Here is a 24,236-nt window from a genome sequence, read left to right on the forward strand (position 1 = left end):
TATCCATATCACCATCGTCGCCTGCTGCCTGCCTTTGTCTGGCCAGCCGGTCACTGGCAGCAGTGCCTAGAGATGGATCAAAGACCACGGTCAAAGCGCATGCACGCACTATGTCGCAAGCTGCTGCGGCCTGGTGGCCGGTCGGGCGGCCTCCCGGTGGGGCACTGGGGCGCATGCAGTTGATGAGCAGCTGGCGAGTGGCACACATGCGGATGCAGTGCAGCTTACCGCCAGCATATCCAGTTGCCGCACCGGCACCGCAGCCTTTCTTTGAGACCGAAAGTTTCAGAGCTCCACTGTGTAGCTAGCTAGCCAGGGCCCGGCCGGTCCCGGGGTGATGACATGTCATGTCCAAACCGTACGGACGCCAATGACATCGCAATGGACGGGATAGCTTACGCACCCAGTAGAGCAAACTGTGGCTGCTCATTGGGCCTCCTCATCAATCTTTTAGTAGGCAATTATTCAAGGTACTCATTAGGCTACCTCCATCAGCAATCCTATCTTATTTATTATTTACAGCCAATTTTAAACTTTATTTTATAATTAAACAGTGTTATCTACGGTGAAATACAATGTTTTACACGAACATATGCACGATTTGCTAGACACAATACTGGTTAGATGCACACTAGCTACCTTCTATACTCATACAAGTTGGGTAATATCTTAGGCTGGCTCTAACACGCATAGTTACCAAGCATGACGCAACCTACGGACCGGTCGGTATCGATCAGTTCAGCTTCAATATGCTAGTCGGTTCGATCGGCCAATCGATAGATCTGACGATTGGTCGATATAGTCAGCATCGACTACATTGCGGTGTGTGTTCTCCCGGAGCTCTCGCCCAACGACCTTGTCGATATTGTTGCCTCACACAGTATCGCCACCCCCGCGGACCACCTCTCCCTTCTCCCTACGATATCCTCCCTCTCTTGCCCTTCCCTTCCTCTACCTCTACCTCTGTTGCATTTGTCGCCCTCTAATCCGCGCCTACCTAGCCCTCCACGCTCCTCATCGTTGCCACACTACTCCACGACCTCCCGTTGGCCTACCGCACCCCCATCCTCGCCTTCCTTGACAAGATCATATCTCTCCTTGCATGTGTGGATGCCTAAGACCTCCCTGCTCTTGCCTACCAACTCCTACTCACGTCCAAGTCGCTCTACCCACGCTTTGTCCTCACATAGGTCTCCTATCACGCTTTGGCGATGACACGACGCCCGCGTTCATGCTCTGTCGTCCTCCTGCTCACACCGCCACTATACCACAACACCAAATTAGCGTCGAACAACTGTCGCTATAAATATAATATTACCGTTGAACTGTTAGTCGGCATATCTTGCCACAGATAATAAGTCGGTATAAATCTATAGTCCAATTGAGCATCAGTCACTATATGTATACGTGAATAGCATCGCTTCGTTAGTCGGCAATTCGTACCAATAGTCTCGCACCGTGAGTCGGCATAAAAGCAGTGTGCAATTTGGGCACGCCGCGCCCGCGCGAAAACACAAAAGCAAACCCTACTCCAACCATTTTCCCCTTCCCCCAAATCTTGAGCCGCCAGCACACAAACATGCCTCCCAAAATGCTCCGAAGCGTGCCCCTGCCAAATCACCGACCGCGCGCCCCCTACCCAGATCCACGAGCACCTCCCAACTACCCTTTCACCACCACGCCGCACGGAGCCCCTGCTCGGAGCTCGGTGATTTGGCATGCTAGTTCCACCGCTCGGAGCTTGGTGATTATCGCCGCACACAGCCGCTGCTGGTTCCACCATGCTCGGAGCTCTACGCCTCACGTGATGGCAGTGGTGCTGGCGGACTGATCTTAGCTGCAGCCGCCGATGAGGTAGCCTCCAACCTTTGCACGCAGCCGCTGCTGGTTCCACCACGCTCGAAGGTCTGCGTACCCGGTAGCCTCCAACCTGTGTACCTGGTGGCCACTGCCTCTGACCGGCTTCTCATCCCTGCATACCTCGGCCTCCGACCCTCTGGTGAGAGTCCAGCCAACAATATCTCTTTTGTTTCTGTTCTTGCCCATCTTTTCTGCATGCAAGCACTTGCTTTATCGCCTAGTACTCCCCAATACATCACCTGCACAATTCAAAGCTTTCAGCTGGTTATGTGGTTGATTTTAGTAGATATTCCTGATTTTAGTAGGTTTGTGGTTACTACTAGTTATGGTTGAATGGTCATATATCTATGAGTCTAGCTCTACTCGTCAATGAAAACTGAAGCTAGCAAATGATCTCCATGGCATGTTGGTTCATTTTCATTTCATATATGATAGATGTTGTTGCTCTCTGGTTTGATCTTTCGAGTAGCAGCAAGGTTAGCAGCAAGCTGTCCTTAAGTAGCTGCTCTCTCATAGGACATTGAAGTAGCAAGGACACTTGTTTGAAACCTGGCATCTCAAGAAGTACCAGCAAGGTGTCCTTCCGAGTGTGGTCTGTTCACAAGTTACTGCAATGTCATATGATCTCCAAGATCAGTAGTCTAGCTGAGGGAGAGGATGTCCTGAAGCTGAGCCTTCAAATTCATAGTTTTGTTGACTATAGAAAACATTTATTCATTTATTATTTACAAGCGTCCTCACCCCTTCTCCTTTTGTAAAAGTAGTGCATATATATCTATAACTACATGTGTCACAACAGGATTAAGTCCTAGGCCTAGATGCTATGTTCTAATTGCGTTCAACTATTATATATTTTTCTTAATCATGGAGCAATGGTGTTAGCTATTGTATAGTTTATTTTGGAATGGATTTCTTAACGGTCTATTAATGATCTGTGTTTTAATTTTGTCAGGAGGGAGGTCCTAGAGGTCGTTGTGGTGCCTATGGATGCTACAACAAGAAAGATCAAAAGCTCTTTTGGATGGATGCAACTAACTATTTTGTTTTGTATTTTCTCGAAAAGAGAAATTTGCAAGTGAACTTCAAATTGTGAAGCCAACATGTGGCTGTAATAGCTAGTATCTCTAAGCTTTTACAAGTCAAACTTAGGGTTATTGCCTGCATATTTTGATCTTTATTGTGACAAGAGCAAACGTGTGACCTTTATGTATAAATGCAGTACAATTGTTATTGCCATGAATGAAAACATGAGCTACATTTAACCAAATTTGTATCTGATGTGGGATGTGAGATTGTATGACTAGTGTTTAGTGTTGATGATGGTAATTGGCAACTGCTAGTTATATATTTTTCTAGGCTCATATAGCCATAGCGTTGGATTGTTAGTCGGTAAAAATACATATATCTCATCAAACAGTGTGTCGGTATAAGTTCTAACAGATTGTTAGTCGGGAACAATATGTTAGTCGTTATATCTTTTTAGCGTCTAACCGTTCGTCGATATAAATATGTTTGTCGCTATAAATTTATGCCGACGCCACTTACAACGTCAGAAAGGGTTAGTTGGTATAACTCTATAGCGACTGATAGTATGTTGCTATAAAGGTTTATACCGACTGTAAGTAAGTCGTTGTAGCCAGGTTGTGGTATAGTGCGCTCTCCTCTAGGATGTGCGGATAGGAAGAGGAACAAATGGGTGAATGAGTCGGGGAAGAGAAGCATGAGGGCACGACCCATGGCCATGGGTCGAGGAGAGATGCAGGGGTGAGGCGGGTGAGCGAGAGAGGGAGGCGACCGACCCGTAGGGAGGTGGCCCGAGCGATGGGGCAAGGGGAGGTAGTGGTGCGACGGACGCAGAGGCCACTGAGGAAGCCCAAACGTGATGACAGTTGCAAACAGTGCTATCCGTGATGGCTGCAAGCACGCGAATATCCTCGATGAGAGAGGGGATTGGGGATTTTTCGTGATCGCATCCGCAACTTGCTAGATGAGTGAATAGTTGGGTTTTCTTACTCTGTTACTCATTTTGAGTATCCGCGGTCGCATGTGCAAGCTGCTGGTTGTCTCTAGCAGAGCGTGTAAAAGGTGAAGCTGGTGAAACCTTATTTCTTTGTCTCCTGAACCCTTGTTTCTTTTCTTTTCTAATTTCTAGTATCTATTTTTCTATTATAAGATAACTGGCAACCATAATAAATTTTCAACTGAGCCTCGGCCTCTCCTGTTAAAAAAAAACAGGCGAAGCCGGTGAAAACAGCTTTGCTTGGTTCCTCGCTCCAATTCCTACCTTGCGAGAGTACAACGTTTGGATTGTGCTCGGATGCACCTCAGCTTTCACAAGCTCTGGATCGTTGTGGAATTTGCTGGGATCTAAACAGGCTCGCAGTACAATAATGATCTCAAACAAACTGCACTGTTGAGCAAAGGCCTACCTCTGACGAACGAAGGACAGTACTTGGAAGACCAGCCGGTAGCGAGATCCACGACGATGTGTGAGAAACAATCACATCATCATCATCGATCCAACTGGAATCAGGCAGCTTTAGCTCGTGGTTATGAAGGTGATCGAGTAGCCTTTCTGCAGCGCTGCCTGCTGCTCTGATAGATGCATGGTCCGGTCGACAGACATGCATGCGTGCCGCGCTATGGTTCGCTTGTTCTTCTCTATCTTGCTAGCTGCTTCACTGTGGGCGCCACGACGACTGGTGTCACTTCGCCACTGGCTCTGGCTCTGGCTCTGTATCGCGCACTGTGTCACATCGCTAAGCAGTGCAACGTGCTCCGTATTAGAGTTCAGGTGAGCGGGCCACGCCGAGCCTGATCACCAGCTAGATTAGGTCGGCTGCCCGCCGGCCAAAGGGCCCTGTGTAGGCACTCCATTCTCAGTTTCTGAATCGCAAGTCTGTTTTTAAATTATAATGATAAGTCGTTTTAACTTAAACACGACTTACAACTCAGCAATATCATCTCTTTATCGCTATACCGAACAATCACACTTGCTTATGACTATGTACATATAGAATGTTATATTTTTATTATTAATTTATAATATTACATTCAATAATGTTAGTCATTCGTTCTCAAATGATATGAATTAAGAACAAGACAACACAATCGTTAAGTATTAAGGATCTTTGTCTTCCGAAGCATTATCTCCATATGGGGATAATATCCATCAGACGAAGATCATAAAAGATATGCATTCATTATTTAATACATGAATGGAAATACGAAAGGATAAAGATGAAGACTGGATCTTTATTGATTCATTTATATTCGTATTCCATAAAACATAAATGAATATTTAACAGTATTAAAACTACATTGATGCCTTCGGTTTGCTCGAAGGTGCGGATGCGAGAAAGTGATTACAATCCAACGTGAACAGTACGGTGCTACCGTTCATCTATTTATAGACACGGGACACAGCCCAAGTGAAAGTATATTTATGCCCTTTTACATTCATCTATGATCATAACACGAATTATTAAGGATCAAATAGTCTTTGTCCCTTTTCGGTCATCATCATGCTGGGTCTTCATCACCACTTCAAGCCGAAGCTCTTTTGGCTATAGCTTCGTCGTCCATTTTCATCACCTTCGGGTTACACCTTTAACCTTGTCACGAAAGAAGACCTTCATTCCGAAGCCAAAGCCTCCTGTAATAATCCACGTCATATTGAAAACATATGGCCAATCACGTTTTTGAGGACCTTCGGAAGAGAAAGGCCCCCAACAATAGCCCCTCGCAGTATTGATTTATTTATTTGTAGCAAATTTAGACTGCGATGTGAACGAAGGTCTTTAGCCGAAGGTCCGAAAAAACATCTTCCTTCGCTAGAATAGCGAATTACACTAACCTGCGGGACCCACCAAACTGTGGGGCTCTGGACATATAAATAGGAGCCTGCATTGTGAGTATTTTTTGTGCTATTTCAGTTGCTTACATTGCGTTCGTCAATTTAACCTTTCTTGCTTTGTCGAGTTTAGTTGGTTTTTGAGCTTCGGCATTTTAGCAACCATCGACTAAATGGCTGATGAGAAGAAGGTTGTTGATCCGGCGCTATCCGGATTTTACGAAGCTATGGAGAAAACCAACGCGAAGAAGATTGCAAATGAGATGTTGGCTGGAATATCTGAAAACTCTAGCGATAGTGAGAGTTTTGATGTAGAAAGTGGAAATGAAGATGCCAAAGATCGCCCCTGGAGACTAAGCCATGTTGTCTTCGGAAAATCGACTATTAAGCAAGGGAAGATCGAAGCAATGAAAGGGAGATACTTTCGTGATATCTCAATCGTGAGGGCCGGTGGTGAGAACAATGTTCCTCTTCCCGAAGCTGACGAAGTGGTGGTTTTCAGGAGCTTCATAAAAGCTGGGCTTGGGTTCCCCTGGACAAATTGTTGGTCGAAGTTCTGAAAACCTTTGAAATTTACCTTCATCAACTCACTCTTGAAGCTATCATTAAAGTGGGGATCTTTATATGGGCCATGAGGACCCAGGGACTAGAACCAGATGCAAGGTGCTTGTGCAACATTCATGAGTTGTCTTATGAGACGAAGGCTACCAGAAAGGAGCCGTATCACAACAACTTTGGTTGTTACAGCTTCGTGCCTTGATCTAAGGCAAGCTACCCAGTGCCTACATTCCGAAAGAGGTGGTCGGGCTCCTGGATGCAGGAATGGTTTTACGTAAAGAATGACCTAAGTCAGAGGGAGGATGTGATAGGGATTATTCAATGCCCTATATGGTCTCGCTTCGGGATTAGGAGGCCAGCCACTGCACTTGGGAATGATGTGCAAGCATGCCAGGCAGCTTTCAACACAGTATGCTCCTACATTGGCTCAAGAGACTTGGTTCAAGAGCACATTGCTTACAGAGTGTGGCCACTTGCACATGGGTGGGAAATGCCCAAGGAGGTTGCTGCTAGCTCTAGCCAAGGTGGTTTAGTCTACCTAAAATATACCTTCAGATACATGAGCCAATTTGATGAGCCGAATGATGACTGGCTAAATGCCATAGAAGCGACTAGTGACGAGTTGCTTGGAGTATATTCGAAGGCCGAAGATGACGCCATGACAACTGCCTTTGGAGCTCGGGGCAAAAAGAGGTTGAACAGGGTATTCGATGTCATCGGATTTGTATATCTAGACTACTGTTATCCTTCGCGGAAGCAAGGAAAGAAGAGAAAAGCTGCTACTTCGACGACTTCTAGCGCGTCGAAATCAAAAAAAGGTTAAAGTTTTGACGCGTCGACCCAGGCGCATTGAGACGGTCGAGGTGCCTAAACTAATTGAGGGGTCCGCTCCAATCTCTGAGCCAAGTCGCTCTGCGCCAGTCGAAGTTAGAACAATTGTGACTAAGGAGCCGAAAATGGAGAAAACAACAGAAGAGTTGAAGGTACTGAGTCCGCCCTGGCGCAACGGAATTGCCGCAGGTGTCAAACATCCCCGCAACAACTCCAAGAAAAAGGAGAATGGCTAGTGTGCTGGATGTTGTAATGGAGTTGCCGCAGGTGTCAAACATCCCCGCATCAACTCCTGCTTCTGTTGAAGCACCTAGGACGAAAGCTAAAGTTTCAAAGAAATTTGACGAAGCCGGAATGACACAGACTATTTTTGAGGCTGGACCCTCTATTCCTGCCGAAGCAAGACCTTCGGAAATCACACCGCTAACCCAGGAAAAAGAGGGTGCCTCTGAGAAATCCAAATCTCCTGCTCCTGGAGCACCCGTCGAAGGGGTGGAATTCATTGTGCAACATGCTTCGAGGAAACGATTATCAGAAGAGCAAATTGTCAAAACGCAACATTATGTCAAGGATCTAAAGTACCCCCGAGGGTCCTTGATTTATGGTGGTGATGACGAAGATGATTTTCTTTATTGTCTAGCAGACAATAAAGAGATAAATGTCTGTCGAGAAATGGTGGACAATATAGGCTACCCGAAGCTTGAACTCGGCTTATCTGTGATGTCGAAGGATCAACTTGCGGACAACCTTGCCTACAACAGCCTGAAGGTGTGTATATTTTGGTCTACCGTTCCATAATGAAACATTTGTATGGTTTTTCTTACCCATTTTTCATGCTCATTCGTCGTTTTTCAGGGCTTGATTCTGAGCAAGGCTTTAAAGGCTCAAAAAGATGCGGAAGATGAGAGCTGCAAAATAGCCCTCGCGAACCTTCGTTCAGAAATCATATCTTTGAGAAACGAAGCACTTGATAAGGACAAGATATTACTTTCCTTAGTGGAGAAGCTGAAATCTAGCGAGGCTAGTCTTGCTGCGCAAGCCGAAGCACATAAAGCCAAAGTGGAGGAGCTGAAAAAGAAAGTTGTTGAAGCTAATGAAAAATTTGAAGTCGAAGCAGTGAAGCATAAAATTTGCGAGATCGAAAGGTCTTGAGCTCAAAAGAACTACGACGAGCTTCGTGCTTCAAAAGAAAAGTATTATGAAATATATTTGGAATGTGCCAAGAATCTAAAGAATAGTTTTGCAAAAGTTGGAGCGTACTCTTCCGAGCAGAAGTTCATCCGTGGTGACCCCGATGGGGTTATCCAGTGGATTAGAGGGGAGGCTAAAGCTTTTGACGAGATACTCAGCGATCGAGGGGATTTCTGTGCTTTTGCTGGTGCCTGCGGGGCTGTATAAATTTTGGAAAAGGTCGGCTGTTACCATGCGAAGGCTGTTATTCAGCCAAAATTTGTTATCTCAGTCGACGACATTAAGAATCCTACAGCCGAAGCGTCTTCGTTGAGCGGTAAATTTTACTGAGTATGTGGGCAATCAACAACCCACAATATCAGTAGCTTCGGCAAGCCACTCCCCAGCTGCATGGGCCTTGCCACCACTTAGGGCTCCAACTTCATCTCACAGTCAGCAGCCAGAAGGGCACCACCAAGTTCAACAACAACGAGACGCACACGAAGAGTCTGAAGCTCGTACAGTCAACAACATTGTACCAGAATCGAGACACATTTACTGAAGCAGTAGAGAGGCTCAATCAAAAAACTTTCATACACAATCAATGTAATTTTTATTTCTCTTACTTTTATGTGTCTACTTTCAAGAAAATTTGAGATGGTACAACCTTTGACTTGTTGTAATAAACCTAGAGTTACACCATCGTTGGCCTCGGTGCTGGCAATCACCCAGTCACTGCGCCAGTTTTCCCACCTCGCTCCACCGAAGGTGGGGATGTAGACTACGGTCGGATCTGGCCTCGTCTGGAAGTAGTAGGCCCCGATGTGGTATCTGGTCTTCTCGGACTTGACCAGCACGAAGAAGTAGCGGAAGAGGGAAGTGCAGGGGGCCACACCTACAAACATCTCGCAGAGGTGGACGAAGATGGCTGCCTGGAGGACAGAGTGGGGCGTGAGGTGTTGAAGCTGAAGCTCGAACTCCTCCAGCAGCAGCAGAAAGAAGGGCGAAATCGGCAGCGCCAACCCACAAGAGATGTAGGAGGTGAACAGCACGAACTCCCCGGCGGCGAGATCGCCAAGAGGGGCAGCGCCAGCACGGATTCTCCCGGCGAGCCCTGACGCGCTCCACCCAAGCAGGTCACGCACCAGGTTAAGTGCTTCCTCAGACTGAAAGCGGTCAGGATGACCAAGCGAAGCCATGGCAAGTGCGGCGGCGCGAGCGTGGAGCAGAGAAGCACGAAGACAAAAAGGCGCAACCAGTTGGGAGAGAATGCGAAAAGGTAACTGCTGCACGCGGGGTGAATCCTTTTTCAAGGAAACCTGAATCCTTGTTCATGGAAACGCTTCCGCGCGCCCCTAAATCACCGCAGGAAATCCCGCTCGACGGGTACCTTGGACCCAGGCATCCCAGTCTATGACACGGGGGCCCGGGTCCACAAGTCATACAGTTTGTGATCCGGATTTCGGGTGCGGAAAGAGTGAACCGCCGCATGCGCCTCCTTGGGGCCGCCATAGAAGACAAAAGGTAATTTTTTAAACCAATGCAGCGGCAACGAGGCGTCCTGCGCGTGGCCCGACGAAACCACCAGGCATGGGGCCCGTGGGTCAGTCAGCCGCGGGAACAGATATGGCAGTTGGCATGACCGAAGGTGGATTGACGGTGGGTGCGTCAGCAGACGCGCTGAAACGGTGCGCCAATCACCAATCAGGCCATGTTGAGGCAAAGTACAAGCTTTGGCCCCACCTGCAGGCTTGCATCCTCCCCTGAGGTGGGCCCGGGGGCCACTGTCGGTACCCTGAAACTAGGGTACCCCTTAATGCTGTATAAAAGCATAGTACCCACGCGACTACTCTTAGTCGCGTGGTAAAAGAGCTATATGTGGGACCAGGCTATGACTCGCCCAGCCTCGGGCGACTACTCTGGGTCAGCAACAGCGCCTGACCCCACTACATGGGCGGGTCCGGGGCCGCCACGTGTCCAGAGAAAGTGATATACTCCAAGGCATCAACAATGAGTCCGGACCCCCATGGGTAAGTGCCGGACCCTAGGATTTACAGTCTGGACCTACAAGTTTGGTCCAGGACCTCCATGTGTACGAACCAGACCCCTAGAATGGGATCCAGACACCCCGTATGTTGTCCGGGCCACCCACAGTAGGGTCCCAAGGTTCTCGGACAGAACACACCCGGGCCTTAATCAGGGCCCAGGCGGGGGTCCGTTGCCGACATGTGTCCAGACCTGGTCCGGTGGGATCCGAACCTATTTGCATACACTCCTGCTCCCCGCTTAGGCGGAGACCCGATGCTGCCACATGGCATACTGCGCGCAGCATAAGCCAACGGGCGGAACCTGGCATGACGCCTCTGAGCTATGCGCGCCTTCGCATTCATTACGGATAAGACGTGCGCCTGTCCATTCCACTAACAGGCGGCGTGCTCAATCCACGATACGTGGGCCGTGCAGTTACTCACACGTTACCATATCGAGGGAATGACTCACCATTACTCGTACGTTTCCAAGAAAAGGGTTACTGTCTATCAATGTTGCATGGACTGCAATCATCATGACTCCCGCTGATTACTCATGCGTTACTCTGTCAATATTAGTTATTCACATAATGTATTTCTTCCATTATGCTCCTAGGCCCGCATGTCGGGGCTCAGCATCCTTATATGTGCCTCCCTTAAACTATAAAAGGGAAGGCACATAGCATTACAGGGGACACGCTCAATTACACTCAATACAACTTACGCACAGTGGAGGTAGGGTATTACGCTCCGGCGGCCTAAACCACTATAATCCTTCGAGTCCTCTTGTGTTCATCAGAAATTCACCAAACAGGCAACCGCTTAGGCCCCCTCCTCATCTTAGGACTAGGGCGGGTGCATTCCGTCACCCGGCCAGAGGATTTTCTCTCCGACACCAAAGAAACATATTCCATTTGGTGTTTTAGTTTTTACTGGATGACTGAAATTGTATGTATGGAATTAAAAGATAAAAATAAATGAGATGTGTTGGGGGCCTTCCTCTTCCGAAGGTCCTAAAAAACGTGACTAACCATTTGTTTCTAGTGCACTACTAAATATTATAGGAGCTTCGTCATAAGAAAAGCTTCATGATGAGGGTCTTCTTCTCCTCTGAAGGTCCTCGAGACGAAGACATTGTCTGAAAGCAACAACGACGGATGCCAAAGCGAAAGCCGAAGAGCGACAACTTCGGCTTAAGGCGGCAACGAAGATCAAACATGATGTCGAACCGAAGAGGAAAAGACTAGCTAATCCCTGATGATTATGTTATGATATGAGTATATGCCAAGGTCATAAATGTATTTTTACTCGGGCTGCGTCATGTGCCTATAAATAGGTGAACAGTACCCGAACTGTTCACGCTAGATTGTAATCACTCTCGCATCAGCACCTTCAACCGAGCCAAAGGTATAAATGTAATATAAATCATGTTAATATTCATCTATATATCATGAAATAATATATGGATGATTGAATGAATAACATATATTGTCTTTATAGACCTTCATCCTCATGGATGACGAAGGTTTGTCTTCTATGACCTTCGTCCGAAGAGCGTTATATCCGGAAGGAGATGATGCTTTGAAGGACGAATGTCCTTAATCTTTAACAATTGTGTTGCCTTGTTCTTGATTCACAACATTTGAGAACAAGTGACCAACATTGGCGCCCACCTCCGGTGAACTCAAATGACCACCTTCGACAACAGCTCGAGCAACCACCTTCGTCATGCCGCCGAAGAAGACAATAATGCTAGGGGCTGCCCTCGCACCACTAGACATCAACCAAGAAGGGCTCCCTCTGAGAGAAGCCCGAAACCAGAAAAGGAAGGCCACTAGCCCAACACCACAAGAAGAGGAGCTAGATCAAGAGATCAGAGATCTAGAGGCCATCCACCAACAAGTGGAGAGAAGAAGGGAGAAAATGCTTCGGCTAGCTAAACCCCAGAAGAAGATTGATGAAGCTGCCTAAGAGATGCGCTGTATCACGCAAGACAACGAGCAAGGATGAAGGCCACAACTGAGAGAGCTTCGGCAGGAAAGCCCAAGCTATGATGATGTATGGTATGATGATTTCAATCAAGGTAAATTTGCTTTTGATGATGCTTCTCCCCTAGCAGTAGAGTTGCAGGCTATCCCATGGCCACCTTCGTACAAGCTGCCGCAACTCCCCATGTATGATGGGCATTCCGACCCGAAGCAGTTCCTTATGAGCTACAAAGCAACCATATCATCATATGGTGGCAACACTGCCGTCATGGCGAAGTCTTTCGTCCTGGTAGTCAGGAGTGTGGCCTAAATGTGGTATTCTTCTCTTCGGCTGGGAACAATCACATCATGGCAGAAGCTGAAGGACATGCTAGTCACCAGCTTCCAAGGTTTCTAGACTAAGCCAGTGACTACTCAACCTCTATTCCAATGCACTCAAGACCATGAGGAATACTTGCAGGCATATTGATAGTAGGCGCGGCCCGATCTTCCGTGAGATACGATAGCTTGATTGAGTGGAGATCTCGACGTTGATGATCCAAGGCTCCGAGTGAACGGTTACTCGCAATCACTACACCACGGCTCCGTTGGTTATCACCCATGACACACGAATGACCTCACCACGAAGGCTTATCCCTGCAAGCGCAATCAAGAACACAAGCAAGAACAGGAAAGAAACGCAACCAAAATTGTATTGATTACGGGATGGGGTCTCACAAACCGATGACGGCGACATTGTTCGATGATAGAATTGATCTAAAAAACCCAAAACCTAATGTGGCGGCGGCTGCTGAATAAATAGAGTATTAGGGTGTGTGTGACCCCTGGACTCGCCCCTAATGGGCTTCGACGCGATACACGGCCCAATGGCCCAACAAACGGTGTCGCAGCACCAAAACAAAATCTGAACGCTGAATTGTTTTGACGATTCCTGTTGACTCCGGATGAATTTTAAGGTTAGATAATCTCCTTATCTTTCCAACCATATCAAGTCCGTCGCAATCGGAGTCCGGATGCATCCAGGGCGTCCATTTTAGTGCTAACTGGTCCTGGAACCCGAGATGGAGTCGCAGCCGAGTCAGACTTGATCTCTTTCCTGTTGTGGCCGCCCTTGCTGCTCCTCCTCAACACCTTGGCCTTTCCCAAGTCCTTGCTGGTCCTCTCCAAGGTACCTAATCATCAAAACATCCATAGCCCCAAGCGTAAGCTCTGAAACACAATTGACTAGGGTAGAACGTACCTGGAGATTTAGCTGTCGTGCACGAGATCGTGTTATCGGTCCATTCATTGTATGTATAGAAGTGATGTCCTCATCACGTATGTCCGAAGGTTTCTGCGTCTCAGAGCTCAGGCACCAACAGTGCCAAATGAGCTTGTCATTGAAGCTATGATCAAAGGGCTTCGACTAGGACCAACAGCGCAGTATTCCGCTAGGAAGCCCCACAGACTCTAGAGAAGCTTCTACAAAAGATGGACGAGTACATCAGAGCCTACAATGACTTTCGGTAGAGAAAGGAAGAGTCCTACAAATACTCCGAGATGACCAGGGGCTTTGGAGGAAGACTCCACCCTAGGCATTTCAAGACGATCCATAATCCCAGCTCAAGCGACGAAAGGGGAAATCATACTCAAGGGCGTCAGCACAGCTCCCAATCATCAGGGACACAACAAAGCTCCTTTAGGCCATCAACTCCAAGAGGCAGAGGAGGTAGAAGATTTGGAAGAAGATTCAGCTCGCAACCAAGAAGGTTGTGTTGCCTATTCCGTGGAGAAGATAAAGGGCATACAACATGGACATGCCAAGTCACGATTCAGAAGCAGAAGGAAATAGCTGAGGCCGAAGCACGACAGAATCGAGACACATTTACTGAAGCAGTAGAGAGGCTCAATCAAACAACTTTCATACACAATCAATGTAATTTTTATTTCTCTTACTTTTATGTGTCTACTTTCAAGAAAATCTGAGATGGTACAACCTTTGACTTGTTGTAATAAACCTAGAGTTACACCATCGAGTGTAATAGAAAAAGTGACGAAGCTCCAAAGTCGTTCCTATAGGGATGCAGAGCTAAAATGCCACCTAAGTAAAAGGTGAAGAAGCTCCAAAGTCGTTCCTAAGGGGATGCAGAGCTTAAGCTCCAAAGTCGTTCCTACGGGGATGCAGAGCTAAAATGCCACCTAAGTAAAAGGTGAAGAAGCTCCAAAGTCGTTCCTAAGAGGGTGCAGAGCTTAGCTCCAAAGTCGTTCCTACGGGGATGCAAAGCTAAAATACCACCTAAGTAAAAGGTGAAGAGACTCCAAAGTCGTTCCTAAGGGGATGCAGAGTCTTACTTTTATGAAGCATTCATGCACTAACATCTGTTGCATCATATCATCACATCATACTGCATAGCATCGCATCATTCATCATCTCGCATTATCCGAAACAGTGGAAACAAAAGGGAAATTGCTCCTTCAAATATTCTATGAGTTTAAGTCTGTCTTCGACAGAGAGCTATGAAAGGATGTATCAACAATGCAAGATTTATGACTCCGGCAAGGTATTCTTATGCAAGATATATGATTTCGGCATAAAAGGGAATTTTTTTTCTTTATGAAGCGTGAAAAGAAGGTAAGGTGTTTTTTCGCCTGTGGCTCAAAAACGGTAAGTACGAAGGTTTCATGCTTCACAAAGAAATATATTACATCATGAGATATGTAGTTGATAACTATTTTTTACATAAGTAAACATTGTACAAAAGTTTGCAAGTGCTTTAATACACAAGGTTTAATCATCCTCTTTCAAGATCTTATCAGCAGTTTCGGTCAAAGAGTTTGTTTACGGCTTCGTCAACAGCTTCATTAGCTATCTTAATCACTTCAAGAGCGCCTTTCAAAGCTAGATCGACCTCAGGATCGTACGGCTCCAGAGGAGAAGAAAGTTCCGCTACATAAAATATAGATTTTTCAGATACAAAGATAGGACACTTACGAAGATAGAGTGCAACACAAACATACCTATACGCCTTTCCCGCTCTACATCTCTCCTCGCTTCCTCTGAAGCTCGGTGGGCTTCTTCTTCATTTTGCCTGATAGCTTCGTCTGCTATCTCCCTCCCACCGTTCATCCACACTTCGGAGTAAAAATTTTTGCCCATCAGCTGAAGGTTCCTTGATATCATTCGCTGAAACTGAGAAATCTGGCTGCATTACAACCTTTGCATGTTCGCAGCCAGCTTTTTCAAGAAGCGAGACAGCCCCTCGAGCGTCGCCAAAGGCGCAGAAATCTCCTCTGTCACTAAGGATTTCATCAAAGGCTTTGGCCTCGCCGTCGATCCATCTGATAACCCCGTCAGCATCACCACGAATAAAGTTCTGCTGAGTAGAGAATGCGCCAACTTTAGCAAAACTGGTTTTCAGCTTGTTCCAACATTCTATGGCGACATTGTAGCACTCCTCTTTCGCCTGACGAAGCTCCTCGACATTTTTCTGAACTCTTAGCCATTCAGTATCAGATATCTCACGTTTTGCTTGTTCGACATTAAAATTTTCAGTAATTTCGTCGAGCTTCTTCTCTAGTCCTTTCACTTTAGATCTGTGCAATCCTACTTGAATAGATAGCGCGAATTCTAGATCAGTGATACGTTTCACATCTGCTTCTTTCTTCTTTTCAAACTCCTCCATTTTCTGTTCTACTTCGGAAAGTCTAGACAATCTAGCTTCCCTAGACTTCAACCTCTCAACTAAGGAAAGCAGAATTTTGTCTTTCTCAAGAGCTTCATTCCTAAGCGATATGACTCCCGAACGTACGTTTCCGAAAGCTATCTGAGTTCTTTTGTCTTATGCATCCTTCTAGGCCCTTAAAACTTTACTGTGGATAAGACCCTAACAAAAAATATCCAAATATTAATAAATATTACCACAAATCATTTAGCAAAAACATGCCTTACAAAAATCAGCAAATGCAAAAATAAAAATATACAAACCTTCAAGCTATTGTAAGCAAGACTATCCGCAAGTTGATCCTTTGTCATTGCAGATAGTCCAAGTTCAAGCTTCGGATAACCTATGTTATCCATCATCTCTCGGCAAACATTTATTCCACTATTGTGTGGTAGACAGTAAAGGAAATCATCTTCGTCATTTCCTCCATAGACTAAAGATCCTCGAGGATATTTCAGATCCTTGGCGTATTGTTGCACTTCAACAATTTGCTCCTCTGATAGTCATTTCCCTGAAGCATGGCGAACAATATATTCCAACTCATTTCGGGAAGGCGCTTTGGGCATAGGTGATGTTAGCTCTTTTGGAAGACTTCCCTTTGCCTGCTCCAATGGCTTAGATCCCGAAGGTAACACAGGTAGGAGAAGCGCTTGCAGCGGCTACTTCTGCTAGACCTTCAATCTCATTCTTGGAAGCTTCAGTAGAAGCAGGAGTTGATATCTTCGTAGATTTCAGAACAGCGTCAAGAACGATGTCCATTCTCCTTCCTTTCCTAGGAGTTATTGCTGCAGCAGTTGTTAACTTCGGCAACCCCGTTGTGGTTGGGGGACTCTACAGTTTCGAATGATCCTTTGTCTTTGAGCTCTTTACTTCCGTTTCTTTTACCGGAGCGACAGTAACTTCGGCAGCCATAGCAGGAATTGTCTCCGAAGCCAAGGGGGTGGCTTCGGCGTATTCAGCAATCTCCATCTTCTCTGTACCAAGCACTGCAGCTGTCTTCTCTAAAGAATGTGACTTTGGCCTACGAGTCAAAACCTTAGCTCTCTTCGACTTAGGCGCGGTGGAAGAAGATGAAGTTGCTATTTTTCTTTTTGACCCTTGTTTTTGGGTCGGAAAGTAGTAATCAGGATAAAAAATCCGATCACATCAAAAACTCTCTTCAGCCTCCTCTTGTCGCGAGCGCCGAAGGCAGTAGTCATGGCTTCGTCCTTTGCCTTCGTATAAGCTCCCAACATCTCGTCACTGGTAGCCTCAACAGCCTCAAGCTAGTAATCATTCGGCTCGTCAAATTGACTTCTATAGCGATAGGTATATCTTAGATAAACCAGACCACCTTCGCTGAAGCCAACAGCAGTCTCCTTTGGCATTTCCTAGTCATTAACAAGCGGCCACACCTTATAAGCAATATGCTCTTGAACCAAATCCCTGGTGCTAATGTAAGTACACACCATGTCGAAGGCCATCAAACATGCATGTACTTCGTTTCCACTTGCGATCGATGGTCTCCTGATGCCGAAGCGTGACCGTATGGGGCGCTAGATTATACCACTCACATCTTCCCTCTTACTCAAATCATTCTTGATATAAAACCATTGTTTCATCCAAGAGCCCGACCATTTCTTTCGGAACATTGGCACATGACACCTTACATCAAAACGGTGCACAAAGTTGTAGCACCCGAAGTTGTTATGATACTGCTCCTTCCCAGTTGCCTTCGTCTGGTAGGATTATTCATGAATGTTGCAGAAGCACTTGGCATCTGGCTCCAGCCCTTGGCTTCTCATAGCCCCAAATAAAAACTCAAACCTTAATTAAAGCTTCGGGAGCAAGCTGATAAAGGTATATCTCAAATGTCTTTAGCACTTCAACTAGCATCTTGTGTAAGGGAAAATGAAGACCAGCCTTCATAAAACTTTTAAATACTACCACTTCATCTGCTTCAGGAAGAGGAACAATGCCTTCTCCTCCAGCCCTCACTATGGATATATCATGTAAATATCTTCCCATCGTCGCTTCAATTTGCCCTTGTTTAACAGTTAATTTCCCGAAAACAACATGGCTTGGCCTATAGGGTCGATCTTCGACGTCTTCGTTCTCACATTCAACATCAAAGCTTCCACTGTCGCTGGAATCCCCAGATAGTCCAGCTAACATTTCATCAGTGATTTTCTCAACGTTAGTCCTTTTCATGGCTTCGTAGAAACCAGCGACTGTGGGGTCTACGCTTTTCTTATCTTTGGCCATTTCGGTGATGATCAAAATAGAAAGTCGAAGCTCAAAACAAAATTGCGCTCGCAGAAGAAGAAAGCTAAAATGTCAACCACAGTACAATAGCTAGATAGCACGAAATATATTCTCAGCACAAGCACTTGTATATATACACAAAGCATCACTGAGCGGTGGGCCCACAATACAGAATGTTTTGCTATTGTAGCGAAGGGAAGATATTTTTTGGACCTTCGGCTAAAGGCCTTCGTTCATTTTACAGTCTGAATTTGTTGCAAAGAAACAAAGTAATACCGCGAGGGGCTACTGTTGGGGGTCTTCCTCTTCCGAAGGTCTTAAAAACGTGACTAACCATTCGGTTCTAGCGTACTACTGAATATTACAGGAGCTTTGTCATAAGAAAAGCTTCGTGACAAGGGTTTTCTTCTCCGCTGAAGGTCCTCGAGACAAAGACATTATCTGAAAGCAACAACGACGGATCCCGAAGCCACAACCGAAGAGCGACAACTTCGGCTTAAGGCGGCAACGAAGGTCAAACATGATGTGGAACCGAAGAGGAAAAGACTAGCTAATCACTGATGATTTATGTTATGATTATGAGTATATGCCAAGGTTATAAATGTATTTTTACCCGGGCTGCGTCCTATGCCTATAAATAGGTGAACAGTACCCATTACTGTTCACGCTGGATTGTAATCGCTCTCGCATCAGCACCTTCAACCAAGCCGAAGGTATAAATGTAATATAAATCCTGTTAATGTTCATCTGTATATCATGAAATAATATATGGATGATTGAATGAATAACATATATTGTCTTTATAGACCTTCATCCTCATGGATGATGAAGGTGTTTATTCTATGACCTTCGTTCGAAGAGCGTTATATCCAAAAGGAGATGATGCTTCGAACGACGAAGGTCCTTAATTTTTAACAATTGTGTTGTCTTATTCTTGATTCACAGTATTTGAGAACAAGTGACCAACAAAATGTTTAACTAAAATTTTTGTAAGGCACAATGTATACGACAGATCAATCTAAAATAAAGGAAGCATTTCACTAAATAATGTGCATGGTACATATCCAAAATATAATGTGTGTGTTATGGATAAATATTACACAGGAATCCTTTTTGTCACACATCTAGGAGTACATTACATCATCAGATTAAGACCACGTGTATTGTAGAATGAAATATGCTCGAGTGGAGTTTTGTTGTTATCCAAATAGGTCAACTATTCTAAATTTTGACTAAAAGACTTTATTTGAATACTGAGTTTCGTGTATGCACCTTGTTCACTAACAAAATATACGTGTGTTGGTAAAAAAACTAGTGTGAACGTACAATTGCCCATTAGATACAAACTTTCACAATTATCTAGTTAGGGTGCAACCGAAGTTACAATCTAATTCTCCTAGCCATGGAGAATGACGGATACGAGGTGCTGGATAGAGAACTCTTCTTCGCTGAATTGCATACAAACTTGCACAATAATCTAGTTAGGGTGCATAGGTCATGAAAACAACCTCCTTCAAAAACTCCACCACATAGACTGACCAGGTTGCATGACGCCAACCTTATTGCCCTTAATCACAACTAATTTAACTAGTAGAGTGGCTAAGTAACCTTACCAACAATCCAAAGTCGTTGGCAACCTTACCAGCAATCCTTGGTCGAAGGCGGCTACTTGGAGTCCTTGCGTGAAGGCGGCTACTTAGAGTCCTTGGGAGAAGGCAAGGATGGCGAATGCGCTATAGAAGATCGACGAGGCAGGGAAGGCTCCGGGTGAGAAATGGATGCAGGAACACAACCATGCCGCACAGGAGTGGCAACGACGTTGATGGAGAGGTGACGCTTTAGGTGCGGCGTAGGTGTGGCACTTTCGGCAATGGCTAGGGCGAAAGTGACGACGGTAGAATTGCGGCTAGGAGCTAGATTGAATGGTGTACCGAGAATGGCTAGAGCATGTGAGATATTATATAGGACGCATATTAGTACCTATTTTATTTTGAAACTAGTAGTAATGTTAAAGATTTAATACCAGTTCTATATGAAAATTAGCACTAGAATGTAAGTTTTAGTACCAGATCTAAACCAAAACCGGTACTAAATTATTATTTTTTTACTTTTGTGTTTAAAGATATGATATTGGAGTACATTAATAAATATATGTGCACATTCAAGTTTTTCCCAATGGATATATGTAGATACAAAAATACATGTTCTTTTTTTAATATCCAAATACACATGTAGCTCCTTTATTGAATATATAAAATCTTAATAGATTATTAAATATTTGTAACACAAAAAATTGTGAAAAACACATGAGTTCCTTCAATCCTGACTGCCTGAGTTCAAGGGGGTCGACGCGAAGGGTATGTAACACCCTGAATTTGGGGTATAAAATTTCTTCTCTAATGCCTACCAAATTCAGAAGTTACCTCTTGTCTCTCTCTAAACTTCTTCTATCTTCCTTTTTATTAGAGTTATGTTAATTAGGTGAGGAATTAACTATTTATTTATTATAGCAAAACCAATGTGAGTCATGAAATGTTGCATCATGCTGAGCCAAATTATTCTTTTGTTTGATGCACATGTTTGATATTGTTTGAATTTGAATTTGGTTTGAATTTGATTTTAAATCCATAGAGAAAATAAAAAGGAAAGCATTTAGAAAATCCCTGGAAAAAGAAAAACGTATTTCGGCCCAGCTAGCCCAGGCTAGCCCTGCCAGGCCATGCGTGCGCTCGCTCCGCACGACGGCGCGCGTCTACGCTCTCTCCCTCCCACTGCCCGATGGGCCGGATTGTCGGTGCCGGTTTTCCCGCACACGCGCCTGCTCTCTCTCTTTGTCCCGCGGGCCTCACGCGTCAGCTCTGGTTTCTCGTTCGCTCGCCCACTCTCGCTGGTCCGTGGGTCCTGCCTGTCAGATCCGTCCCTCCCAAACCACCCGCAGGCACGACCCGCTCGTCGCCGTGGACTCCACGCCCACGATGCACGCCGAGGCCGCACCCACCTTTTCTTGCTGCTCAGTACCCCACTCGCTCTCCTCCCTCACTCGCGCACTCACAGCACCCCCACACTCGCCTCGCACAGCGCGCACCTAGGGAGCTTCCCCGCCGTCCGCCGTGGTTTTGGACATGTTCCGCGGCCACCGTTGGGTCCCCACCGTGTCTGTTTCCTCGGTGAGCTCCGCCTCGACGCCAGCAACTCGGGGCACCCCTCGGTTTGCCCCTTCCCCCTCTGTCTTTCACTGCTCGCGCTCACCGGACTCCTCATCGTGCAGCAGAGTCTCCGCTGCCGTCAACTAAGGTCCTCGCGGTATCCTCGTCGTTGATCAAGCTCTCCAGAGCTCTCTCGAGGTAACCAACCCACCCATGCCCTTAATTTCCAGTTTACTACCTTGTTGTCCGCGCAATCGCTCGCCAGAGTTGAGCTACGCCGCTGTCGACCTGCTCCGTCGCAGACCGTGGCCTCTGGTGCCTCTGTGCCGGTGTCGTGCCCACGGCCGAGTCCACCATGTCACATCGAGCTCGCCTGAGCCCTTTCCTAGACCCTTGCCGTGGTCGTGCCCTCGCCTCCGGCGAAACTCCATCGCAAAGTCGAGAGGCGCTGCCACAGGCAGCCGAGTAACCTAGCCTGAGCTCGCCATCAGATCTCACGCGTCCATCCGAGATCTGAGGGCCTCGCTTCAATTAAACCCGATCTGATCCCAGCCGTCCGATGGCGATCTGACCGCTCGGATCCACCCCTCACCCGTGCCGTGCAGCTGGGCCCGACCAGTAAGTTTGCCTCGCACCTAGGTCGCTGACTCCCCTGGCCCACCTGTCAACCCGCGCTCGTGCCCGCACGCGTGCGTGCTCGCACGCTCAGATCTAATCCTAGCCGTTGATCTGTGATCACGCGATCAAGATCAACTTATACCCCTTCGCATGGTAGTTTTGATAAAAAGACCCTCGGCTTTCTAAGAATAAGCCACCATCCCTGGTTTTCGCGCGCAGGTCCCTGTACTTTTGTAGAAAAGCCCCTGACCTTTTAGGTTATCACAGAATCAGACCTATTTTTGTATTTTGAATTCTAAAACTTGTTTATTTCATATCTTTTGCATATGAACTCCAAATTGAGTGATTTAAATTGCAAAATGTTCATAAGATTATTCTCTACCTGTTAAAATTATAACCTTTTACTGTCTGTGCATGCTAATTTTATGCCTAGACTATAGGTTAGTGTAAGTGATAGCTTATTTATTAATAAGAAGGATAAAAGGAAAACCATAATGGTAGTTGTTGTGAGGTTAATAATATGTAATATATGAACTTATCCCTAGTATAATTGTTGTGTCTCATTAAGATAAATAAAATTAAGTTATGTAATCTATTGAGATAAGTAATACTTAGAGAACCACAAACCTCTAGGTGTATTAGTCCACCCTAGACCCTAGACTTCGCTTTTGAGTTTGTTACTTTCTTTTGAATTAGTGTTCACTTGATTGTACATGTTTGGTGTATTGTTTCTTTGTCATTATCCAAATGTGTTGAATGCATGATCCCTTTGCGTAGACAACGAGCAGCCCGTGGTTCTTGAGTGTGTTGTCGAAGATCTTCCTGAGCAACAACCTGGTGAAGGCAAGTGTCCTCTGACCTATTATATCCTACTTACTTTATAATTCATTGTCCCGCATTACTTAATTGAAACCTAAGTATTGACTAGTCTGTATTTATCTTGTCCTTGTTTACCTTTTGGATTATCATGGTTAGCTCCATGCTATTGCTCTACTTTAATCAACGAACATGATGTGAATATTTATGATGTGATGCTGTCATTATGATTTTGATGATGTTTGTTGGGGGCCTTCTTCCTCCAAAGGTCCTCAAAAACGTAACTGATCATATGTTTTCAGTATGACATGGATTGTTACAGGGGGCTTCGGCTTCGGGATGAAGGTTTCTTTTATATAGCAAGGTAAAGATGAAGCCCGAAGGTAATAAGAATGAACAACGAAGTTGTAACCAAGGAGCTTCGGCTTTGATTTAATGATGAAGGCTGAGCACGACGATGACCAAAAAGGGACAAAGACTACTTAGTCCCTAATATACTGTGTTATAATAATAGATGAGTGTAAAGGACATAAATGTAATTTTACCCAGGCTGCGTCCTGTGCCTATACATAGATGAACAGTAACATCGTACTGTTCACGCTGGATTGTATTCACTTTCTAGAATCCACACCTTCGAGCAAGCCGGAGGTATCAATGTAATATTAACATTGTTGATATTCATATGTGTTTTATGAAATGCAAGAATAAATCAATTAATGAGATGCAGTTATCATATTATCCTTTCGCATTCCTATTCACATATTAATTGATGAAGGTATGTCCTTCTTAACCTTCGTCTGATGAGCATTATACCCATGAGGAGATAATGTTTCGGAAGATAAAGGTCCGTAATAACTAACAATTATGTTGCCTTGTTCTTGATATACAACATTTGAGAACAAGTGAACAACATTGGCACCCACCTCTGGTGAACCTCAACGACCACCTTCGGCAAGCATCCACCTTCGTCATGCCTCCGAAGAAGACAACAGTGCCAGGGGCTGCTCTGCAGCCACTGGACACAAATTAGCACACACTCTCCCTACGAGAAGCTAGGAGCTAGAAGAGAAAGGCTACTAGCCCAACATTTCATGAGGAGGAACTGGACCAGGAGATCAGGGACTTAGAAGCGATTCACCAGCAAGTACAGAGGAAGAAGGAAAAAATGCTTCGGTTGACTGACCTTCAGAGGAAGATTGACGAAGCAGCTGAGGAGATGCGTCATCTCACTCAGGACGACCAAGACCGAAGACCCCAACACAAGGAGCTTCGTCAAGAAAGCCCAATCAACGAAGATGAATGGTACGACGATTTTCACCATGGTAACTTTGCTTTCGATGATGCTTCTCCTTTGGCAGCAGAATTGCAGGCTACCCCATGGCCACCATCCTACAAGCCACCTCAGTTACCCATGTATGATTGGC

The sequence above is a fragment of the Zea mays genome, chromosome 5, assembly GCF_902167145.1.
Source record: "Zea mays cultivar B73 chromosome 5, Zm-B73-REFERENCE-NAM-5.0, whole genome shotgun sequence".
In the NCBI taxonomy this organism is placed as follows: Eukaryota; Viridiplantae; Streptophyta; class Magnoliopsida; order Poales; family Poaceae; genus Zea; species Zea mays.